The sequence below is a fragment of the Sorex fumeus genome, unplaced genomic scaffold, assembly GCF_029834395.1.
Source record: "Sorex fumeus unplaced genomic scaffold, SorFum_2.1 ptg000002l, whole genome shotgun sequence".
In the NCBI taxonomy this organism is placed as follows: Eukaryota; Metazoa; Chordata; class Mammalia; order Eulipotyphla; family Soricidae; genus Sorex; species Sorex fumeus.
The window spans coordinates 3253129-3263606 of NW_026606059.1; positions in this window are offsets into that span (position 1 = coordinate 3253129).

Consider the following 10478-nt stretch of genomic DNA (forward strand, 5'->3'; position numbering starts at 1 on the left):
CTTTTTCTGTAGATTGTCACACAATATCATTAGACATTTCCTATTTTTCTTGTCCATTCTAATATTCTTTTAAAGAAAATTTTCAACAAATCTGCTGTTTTATTGTCATTAAAATCTTCATAATATTCTGTAAATTTGAACTACATTAAAAGAATAATCATTCATATTTATTTTGGACTAGAAAGCATGGAATGAATTACTAGAGTTTATAAATGAAGAAAATTACATGATTCAATTTTTGTACTAATTAGGCACTGACATTTTTGTAGAATGAATCTTGGATTTTACTCTATTACAGTATTTAATTTACTATGGATACTTTCAACATACATATTTTTAGTCTAATTTTTTACTTGTTAATGGTTTGATACCTTTTTTGAATACTGATTGATGAATGTCTTCATGTTAGATAGTGAGCATGAGAAGATAGAAGAAATATCTTGTCTTCACAATAACACACCAGCAAATCAAGGATTCCCAAATGAAGTGGAACAACTATTAATAGAAGGAGGCAGAAGGAGTTCAGGCTTAGATCATACTGGAAAATCTTCCAGAAAATAGTGGTTCCTGAAGAATTCATCCCTAGAGAAATCAGAGGACTTTGGCAAAAATAAATGAATGCTCCCAGAGATCAATGGAAAGGCTCCAAATGCTTGAAATTGTCCTTGGTTTGGTTAAACAATGTATTAAAGTCGCATTTTTATATGAGGGTCAAAGGGGACTCTGTGGATAAAATTAACTAGTTAAAAATAAATTAAAATTAAATTCGCTGACTTGATTTGTAACTTTCAAAGGATTTTTTACCCTTCAGAGTCAGGACTGCAAAACCTGTCCATTGAAATGAAATTGGTCATTTCAATTTTGGTTCAGGAGACAATATCTCAATAGTGTTTTGATGGCACCTTCATCTTGGTTGCTAGATCTGTTGGATGTTATTCTCAGTTATTCCTGTTTCATTTCCTCTGTGCTATAGAAGCTCATGGAGGTAAGGGCCTGTGTCTTGTTGAACTTCCAATGCAACATAATGTTATATTGTTATCACACTGTCATTGGAATAAGTCAAGAACAAGACTCTTCAGATGCTCCCAAGATCATTTTATTAACTATATTTCAATACAAAACCTCCCCGTTAAGCATCTGGGACTCTGCTGTAGATTCTATTTGGCTACTCTGCCACCTAAGGAGAATTTATAATTTGTCTCATTATGTTGACAGCATCAGATTCCGAAAGATAGAGAAGAGCAAGTGTGAAGTATCAATGATTCTATGTCAGATTTTCTCCAAGGTATACTTGTGTGTTATTTTATGAAAACTATTACAGTTTATGATTTAAATTGGTTTTGGGGGGAAGAAATGTCGAAGGCCAAATGGAAGCAGTTTTAATTTTCGAAATTTGGTGAGCATACTGGAGCACTGGAGCACTGTCCTCCCGTTGTTCATCGAGTTGCTCGAGCGGGCCCAGTAACGTCTCCATTGTGAGACTTGTTGATCTAAGACAATCTCTAACTCATTCAAAGTGTGCCTGGTTCGGCTTTTATATATGTACATGTTTTTTAATATAATATCATATATTTACTCAACAGTAGATAAAATGTCTTTTATATATCACCTTAAGCAAGTATATAGCCATACCCCAAATGGATGACGCTAATATTAGAGATAAAATAGTTCTATCTGAAAAGACTAACAATTACCTTAATCAGAAATAAAAGGCAAAATGACACATCAGTGTCCGAAAAAATATTACTCACCTCTATAGAACTAATCAAGTGATAGCCACTTTTGTGGGGACTTCCAGGCCCGCTATTCCTTAGTCATACTGAAGTGCCCATCGGGAGATGGTGTCAGTTTATACAAGAAGAAAGGGAGCAAGGGGTGTTCGCACAGGCAACAAGAGATACAAGCAGCTCCTGCTTTTAAACACGAGTAACTGAGTGGAAAGACCGTATTAGTTTCCTCTGCGCAGCAGGGACTCCCCCTTCTTTGTTTTTGTTTTGGGAACACCCTGGGGGTGCTCAGTGATTACTCATGGCTCTGTGCTCAGGGATCACTCCTGGAGGGCTTCGGAAACCATATGTGGTGCTGGGGATCGAACCGTGGTCGGCCGTGTGCAGGGTGAGCTTACCTATGGTACCATCTCCCTGGCCCAGGCTGTTCCCTTCTATCCAGAGTCCTCTTACTCGTGCACAAGTAAGCATGAGTTTACCAGTGGATCCGAAAGAGTGTGCACCCATTTCCAACTTCAGTGATACAGCCACTATATATTAAAAAATATCATCTGGAGAAAGTGTGTGTGTGTATGTGTGTGTGTGTGTGTGTGTGTGTGCACGTGCGCGCCCATGCGTTCACCTGTGCATGTGTGTAGTGTTGCTGTGGAAACTTTGAGGGTTTTTACGAGAGAGGCTGTGAATGAGAAGGGTCCTTTTGGTTTGGGGATGACACTGGAACTTTAGTGGAGGGATCGGTGGTGACCATAGAGCGGTAGAAAGTTGAACTTGTAGAGTTGCAGAATGTTGTGAAACAGTGAGAATTCAGTATCAGTCCTAATTTTAAAGTAATGAGATGGAACTCTCAGAGCTGGTGAAAAGAAGAACTGGAGGTGACGTGATGAATAGTTCAGTTCCTGAGATTACCAGCTCCAGGGGCCCAAGAGACGTTTCTCATTTTCACTTAAACATAGGAAATTCTTCATTGTATTTTTGTTGCCCGATTTAAAACATAGCCGTACGTCGGTTGGCTTTTTATTTTTACTCATGCTGTAATAAATTTCCACAAATTTAGTGACTTGAAACCGCATAAATGTGTTATTTTATAATAGCTCTGCCATCACAGTCTAGTATGATCTCACCCAGGTTAAAATTAAGTTGGTCAGCATTCTTTATTTTGGAAGTTTCTGAGAGAATTCTTTTCCTTGCTCATCCAAACATTGGCACACTCCAATAGTCTGCCAATTTCTATTATAGGATGAAGATCTCTGCAGTCTGCTTTTGAAAGTGAAGAAATTTTCTGCACTTTTGAAGCTTCTATTACCGTCATTGAATCATTCTTCCATCTTCAAACCTTCAAAAGTTTAATCTTTCTCACATTGCATCTTTCTTATTTTTTTTAAACCTTTCTCTGAAGGATCAGTCAGTCATTGGACCTACCTGGAAAGCCCAAGATAATTTCTCCATCACCATATTCTTAATTTAATCACGTCTTGTGCCATGTAAGATTTGCCATATAAGCTAATAAATACATTTATAGGCTTCAGGCATTAATACAGCTATCTCAAGGGGAATATTATACCGTATAAAATATTCTTTATATGTAACACACATAAAGATATTTAAGAATCAATATAAGCCATATAATAATAATTCTGACTATATTAAAGTATTACTACTTCTCACAATATACATGTCATAAATCGAGATGTATATGGAATTCTCAAAAATTTGTGACCATAATCCAAATCACTGTGGTGAATGCAACTTTTGCAAAATCAAACATCTTTGATTGTCCCTATGGCCATGTTCTTGAACTTCTCAAACATTTAAATCTGTTCAAAAGTTAGCATTTACTTTTGTTTGGTGGGATGGTTTATTTTTAAAGTTTTCACTTACCTTTCCTAATATCCATTGGATTTGAACTGGAAACTTTCCATTGCTACTGATGAGAGGCTTGTCAGAGCAAAAATAGAAAGAAAAAAGAAAAAATTAAATGGCAACTATCAGTTACCTACAGCTTATTAGCTATATAAACACAAGTCTTTCAAGCATTTAGGTGCTATCAGAATATGGGGTGAGGTACTGCCAATCTCCAAGAGTAAAACATATTGTTTATTTAAAAAAAAAAACTACCCCCAATATGAAAAACAGGTGCCTACTGTTATCAGAAAATGCTTTTTAGATTTGAGCCCTTTGTGTGTAAGTACATCTGAGAACCTTTTCCAGGAACACACCTGAGAGTGGAAGTGAATTATCAATGAGTGTCTTTAAAAAAAAAAAAGAATCAGTGGTTTAACACTAATTTCTAATCAGATCCTACAGAAAGGAACAGCCCGCACGGCAGCTGTACTTTTCCCAGGGTTAATTACCTTTCACTGCTCTCCGCTAATGAGTCAGCTGTTCCTGTCAGAGCACACTACACTAGCTCGTCTGGAACCCTGGCTGTGGACAAACACCGAGTGACAGTCCTATTTACATACGGGGGTGTGTGTTGTGCAAAGATTTCAAAAGGATCTTTATAATCCCTTCATTTCCATGTGTTCCCACACTAAAAAAAATATTTTTGGAAGTAAGATTTTACTTATTCAACTATTCTTTTCCTCCTTGAATACTGGATTCGTTGCCGGTAGATATAATATGCCAAATCTTTGGAAAGAGGCCAACTTTATTATGTCCACAGGAAGCGTTGTCTTATTGAATCTATAGCGTCACAGTGGCAGTTAACCACTTGGAAGGAGACAGAAACTTGAAGGTGTTCACTTGGCTCACTTGCGTTAGAGAGTTTCTATGACAACTTCAATTGAAGATAGAAAGTAATCTGGGGTTTTTCTTTTCTTCAGACAAGCAAGGGGCCATGGAGATTGGGCAGTGCGTAGGCACTAGCCTCGCGAAATTGTTGACCCCAGTTTGATCCCCAGTATCGCATAGAATCCCCAGAACCCCACCAGGAGTGATCCCTGAGGACAGAGCCAGGAGTAAGTCCTGAGCACAGCAAGGTGTGACCCACAAGCAAAAGTGACTGACCGAAAAACTAAAAAAGAACAAAATCTTATCTAAGAGTTATCTGTCTCTGAAAAGTGAATCTCGGTGCTGAGTTTTTGAAAAGAAAATGTGTGTCCGAAAATGATGCTTTAGCCTAACATACTAGATCATTGTGAGATGTGTATACGATTTAATGTCCAGGTACAGCTCTGCGACCCAGGTAATCGCCGTATCTGCTGACCATTTTCGAATATAGGCCTATTGACACAGTTTTGTATTTTGCAGCTGAGGGGTTGTCTCCACATATCTTCTCAATTTTTATTCCAGAGAAAGTGAAGTGCAATATACCAGCAAGTATTCCTTGAGTTTCACTTGGACAACCTCCCAAATCACTCTGAATAGCGTAAACTCCCCTCCAGTGAATGCTGTGCTTCTGACATGCCTTGTGTGACTCTGAGCCTTTGATCTATATCAGAACCACCAAGCATCTCCCTCTGCCACAGTGTGGCCCGGCTCCTCCTGGCAGGGGCCAGGTGCTGCTTCTGATCCAGGGAGCACACTTGTAATCACAAAATATCAAAGTAGTTCCCAAATATTAAGTAGTGTTGAATCCCTTGGAGAGCTTGTGAAATTAGCCTACTGATTCAGCAGTCCAGTGTAAGGCCTAAACCTGGTCATTGTTAACAAGTTTCCTGAGAATACACAGATTGAAGCGTTAGGTCCATACATTGAGTGCTGTGGTCCTATGTATGATATTCACTATTAACTGCAATGAAAATATTCATTTTCCAAAGCCTAAATGCTCCTATCTACAGGGAATTCTGTTGATCCAGATGAGCCCTGCTTTATTCTAGAACTATTTTTTTATTCTTTTTTTAAAAAAATACTTTATGATGGAAAGTCACAGATGAAAAGTGGATGTTCTGGCCCATTCCTGAAGTACATTCTGAGAACCACTTTACAGCTTATTGAACTTGATCATCCCTGCAGATGAAACCATTCATGCCAAAAAAGAAACAGTAATTATGTACTTCTTCATTACAGGTGCCATTATCAAATGTAAGCTCACAAATTACAAATCTAAGATAGCACAATATTTAAACTTGGCAAGAGCAAATAAAAATATGGGAATGAATTAATTAAAATTATATAACAAAAAACATCTTTCAACATCAAGCTATGATGAGAATTTTCTTAAGACATTCAATATTTTACCAACTCTACTCTGCACTTCTGACTTTATTTCTGACTGTACAAAAATTCCCCTTATACATCGATATTTGAAGTGTTCTTTTTCAACTACTGCTAGTTTGAAGTACACACTATTCAGAAAACTCCTTAAAGGATAAAAAAGTTTTATAGTTTAGTACCAGAGATATCTGCATTGCTTTGAACAAATATCACATTATCAAAAAATTTTAGAGGGCAGCATTTTGTAATACTTCATCAGAATATATTAGAAAAAGGAGACTATATCCAGTTGGCAGTAAGATAAGTTATAGAACAATATGTCACCAAGTGTGACATTTATTAAAGTGAGTTCTTCACACACCGGGTTGTTCATGGAGCAACATCAGGTACTTTAGCACTGATGTGCTCGCAAAAGAAAAGCTACTTAGGATTCTGAAACTTGAACTGATCAAATCATTCGCCAGTGAAGCTGAGAGAATATGACTCAATATAAGATATTCCAGACAGCATATGAGAACAAATTTAAAGAAATCAGTGTTCTTCTAAACTCTTCTCATCGCCTATCTTTTATTCCACTGGTGTTTAATTTTTTGCATTAGCAATATGTAAAAAATTAAATATGTAAATTACGAGAGTATTCGATATGCCAGACACAGTAACAACAAAGTCTCCAATGGAGACGTTACTGGGCCCGCTCGAGCAAATCGACGATCAATGGGAGGGCCTTTACCTTTACCTTTACCTTTAGCAATATTATCTAAATGCAAGATGACAATGTCAGGAAGAAATCATTTGATTAATGCCAGTGTAACCAACCCTTTTTATTGATTGAACTCATGTTTATTTTCTCAAATCTTCATTAAGACTATCATTCTGAAGAGTAAGGGGAAACTGTTCACATAAAGGGTTGTGTCCTATGGAACGGAGAGGAATGTATGACTGCGCTATTGCTACTATAGAGTCCTGTTGAATGAATCAGAGGCAATCAAGTAAGAATTATGGAGGATATATTAAAGCCATATTTATTTCTTGGTAAATTGGGATAATAATCTGAAGGATCATAAGATTAATCCTCTTGAAATACAAATATCTGGGAATAGAGTTTGAGTAAAAAGCTCATGATCTTAAGATTTTATTGGAAATACACATGTTGTCATGGGATGGTTGCTGGAGTGGGCCCAGTAACGTCTCCATTAGAGACTTTGTTGTTACTGTGTCTGGCATATCGAATACGTCACGGGGAGCTTGCCAGGCTCTGCCGTGCGGGTGAGATCCTCTCGGTAGCTGCCCGGGCTCTCCGAGAGGGGCGGAGGAATCGAACTCGGGTCGGCCATGTTGGCTGCTTGTAAGGCAAACGCCCTACCACTGTGCTATCACTCCAGCTCGGCTCCGTCTGAGGCCAGCACTGCATGAGTGGGGCTTTGTGTCATGGGATGGCATGCTTGTAAACATCAAGACTCTAACTAGTCTCTTTTCTTGTTTGTTCGAAGAGTCACAGTGAACCAAAACCTAAGAAAGTGGTCATTTGAACATCTGTTCTCATTGCGGTCTGGTATGATTGATAAGAGGTTTGTAGAGTTTGCACCAGACATTTAGTCCTCTATTTATCCAATTGCACTCCATTATTTTTATTAACTTTATTGGTCAATTGGTTTCCCCTCTATATCACAGTGTTTCATTAGCTGTTGCAAGTTTCTGAGAAAACCTGACCTTAGATTCCTGTCAGATAACAGAGTACTCATTTTTTATTATATTAAAATATCCTAAAAAGAAAATGCAAGATGAAAGTACATAGGAGAATATAGAATCCTTGCTTCCAAGGACATTATTTATACAAGTTTTCAAAATGAAAAAGAGGAGGACTCATGAAAAAGAGAACTTTGTTTCAGAATAGTCTGGAGCCAGAGAGATAGGACAGCTGGTACTATCAGCTTGTACTAGAGTACAAGTGCCCTACTAGATTGCTTTGCAAGTGCCCCACCCAAGTTCAATCCCAGCATGACATAGGGTCCCTTGAGCCCTGTCAGGAGAGATCTCCGAGCACAGAGCCAGTAGTAAGCCCTGAGAACAGCCAGACGTGGTCTAAAAACAGAACAAAACAAAAAAATTAAATAAAACACACAAGCACACACACACAAAGATCACTTAAGTCAAACATAACTGGAAACTCTCTCAGTGTCCCAGCATAATCTTAATGAGTGTGAAGTCTGTTTTGCCAGGAAGTCATGTCTAGTCCGTGGCATCTGCCTACTGTGATGAACCAGTGATGCCATCCTCATCATCTATGCTAGATTGGATGCTTCTCTAGGGCAAGGAGCAACTCCTCTCTGCTTCCCTCTCAGAGGCAATGCACTCAGTGGTAGTACTGATGACTTAAGTGGATGACACGTGGCTAAGGGACTATTAAGAACTACAGTGAGGCTCCTGCTCTGTGATACAAAATTCAGGAAAACAGTTCACAAAATATTTAGGCATAAAGCTTGAAAACATCTCTCTAATGTTTCCAGAACAATTATACTGGCATAACCATAAAGTTTAGAATGGTAAAAATATACATGTAAAGTGTAAAACGGGTTATTGTATCATTGATATTATATCTGAAAACTAACAAGGTAGAAAGTAATCATCTATGGACAGTTTACTTGTAAATTTGAAATACTCTACAAATTAAATGAGCAAAAGCATCTAATACTACTATAACTTTAAAATATAGAGCTATCAATTTCAACACAAAAGATAAGATGACATGATGAAGAGATAGGATGAAAAGATAAGATGAAAATGTATGGGTCATTACTGCCAGTTCATTCATAACTCAGAATCAGAAGAGTGACTTGCATGTCATCTATGTCTAAAGAAATTCAACCATGCCATTCTTAGAGCTACATAAAATAAGACAGAAAGATAAGAAAAAATATTATCAATGAAATAAAAATAATGGTGCTAGGGGACATACTGATTTCAAAATAGATGTCAGGGGAATATTAAGTAGTTGGCAGTTCCTTAAGAGTTCCAAAGAAAACAAAAGCTAAAAACAAATCAGATGAGGAATTCAGCAATTGTGGCATTAGTCCTGACTATCACTCATGTACCAGAACTTGGCACTTTAGGATTGTATTATCTTATTAAAGTCTTACAACCACCTAAGGAGGTAGATGCCATTATCCCCAACTTAAATTGAACAAACTCAGCATACACTCTTGTAAGAGATATTTTCTGAAATCAAATATGAGGTGAATGTTTTTTTTTTTGCTTTATAAAATTTGCTAAAATAGCACCCAAGACTAGATGACTATATAACTGTATACAACTATTTTTTTTCCACTGATACATCACAGAAAAATACATAATAATATGTTGGAAGTTCATGTAATGTGAACGTTTGTTCTGCATTTATATTAGGGGGGAAACGTTTAGAAATAACTAATAAGTGCTAAGATAATAATAATCGATAATTATTAAGTGATAAGATAATGAAGAAAGTGAAATACGGTTAAAAAAAAAGGAGACTATAGTGACAAATAATCTAGGAAATGCTTGTTTTGACTCATGTGGTGAGCATTGGCCAAATGCAGCAGGTAGTTTGGTTCTTCATCTCCTAACTAACCAGCCTGAAGTCTGTGTCTGGTTTGGGATAGTTTTATGCTTTTAGAAATATATCTAACAAGCTGAATCTTCAGATTTTTCAGCTGTGAAGATTATATAAAGTGTGGCATACAGCAGAAGTGGCAGACTATAGCAATTCCTTAAAATTCCATGATCTGAAAAATAGATCAGCCCTTATGCAAATCTCACAGGTAGGCATTAATAAGTTAATAAATCCATGTAGTCTTCGGGAAAATTTCTGTTTTGATGAAATTGTTTTTGGGTGAGGTTTCTGGGGGTATTTTTTGGCAGGGTGTCACACCCACCAATGTCCAAGACTTACACCTGGCTCTGAGCTCAGGGACCATTTCTGGTGGGGCTTGGGGGACCCTATGGGGTACCAGATGTTGGCCCCATGTAAGGCAAATACCCTACCCATTGTACTATTGCTCTGGCCACATAAATTGGTAAAATATTTGGATGTTTAAACAATTAATTGTTTTCAATTAATTGCAGTTACTAGAAAAATTTAGCATTCATCCAAATATTTATTTGTTCATTGTTTTATTCTTATTTTTGTCTAGGAAACTTTTTGTTTGTCTGTTTGTTTATTTGTTTGGGCCACACATGGTGGTGCTCAGGGTTTGCTAATGGCTCTTCATTTATGGTTCACTCCTGGAAGAGCTCAGAGACCTGACGGGATGCTGAGGATTGAATCTGGGCCAGTCTCACACAAGACAGGAGCCCAAACCACTCTATTATCTCTCCAGTCCTGTGTAGGATGCTACTAAATGTTTTATGTATGTTATAAATCAACTCCTAAAGTAAAACAGCATTTTTTTTTTGCTTTTTTGGGTCACACCCAGAGACGCACAGGGGCCACTCCTGGCTCTGCACTCAGAAGCCACCCGTGGCGGTGCTTAGGGGACCACATGGGATGCTGGGAACTGAACCCGGGTTGGCCGCGTGCAAGGCAAACGCCCCACCCGCTGTACTATCTCTCCAGCCTCG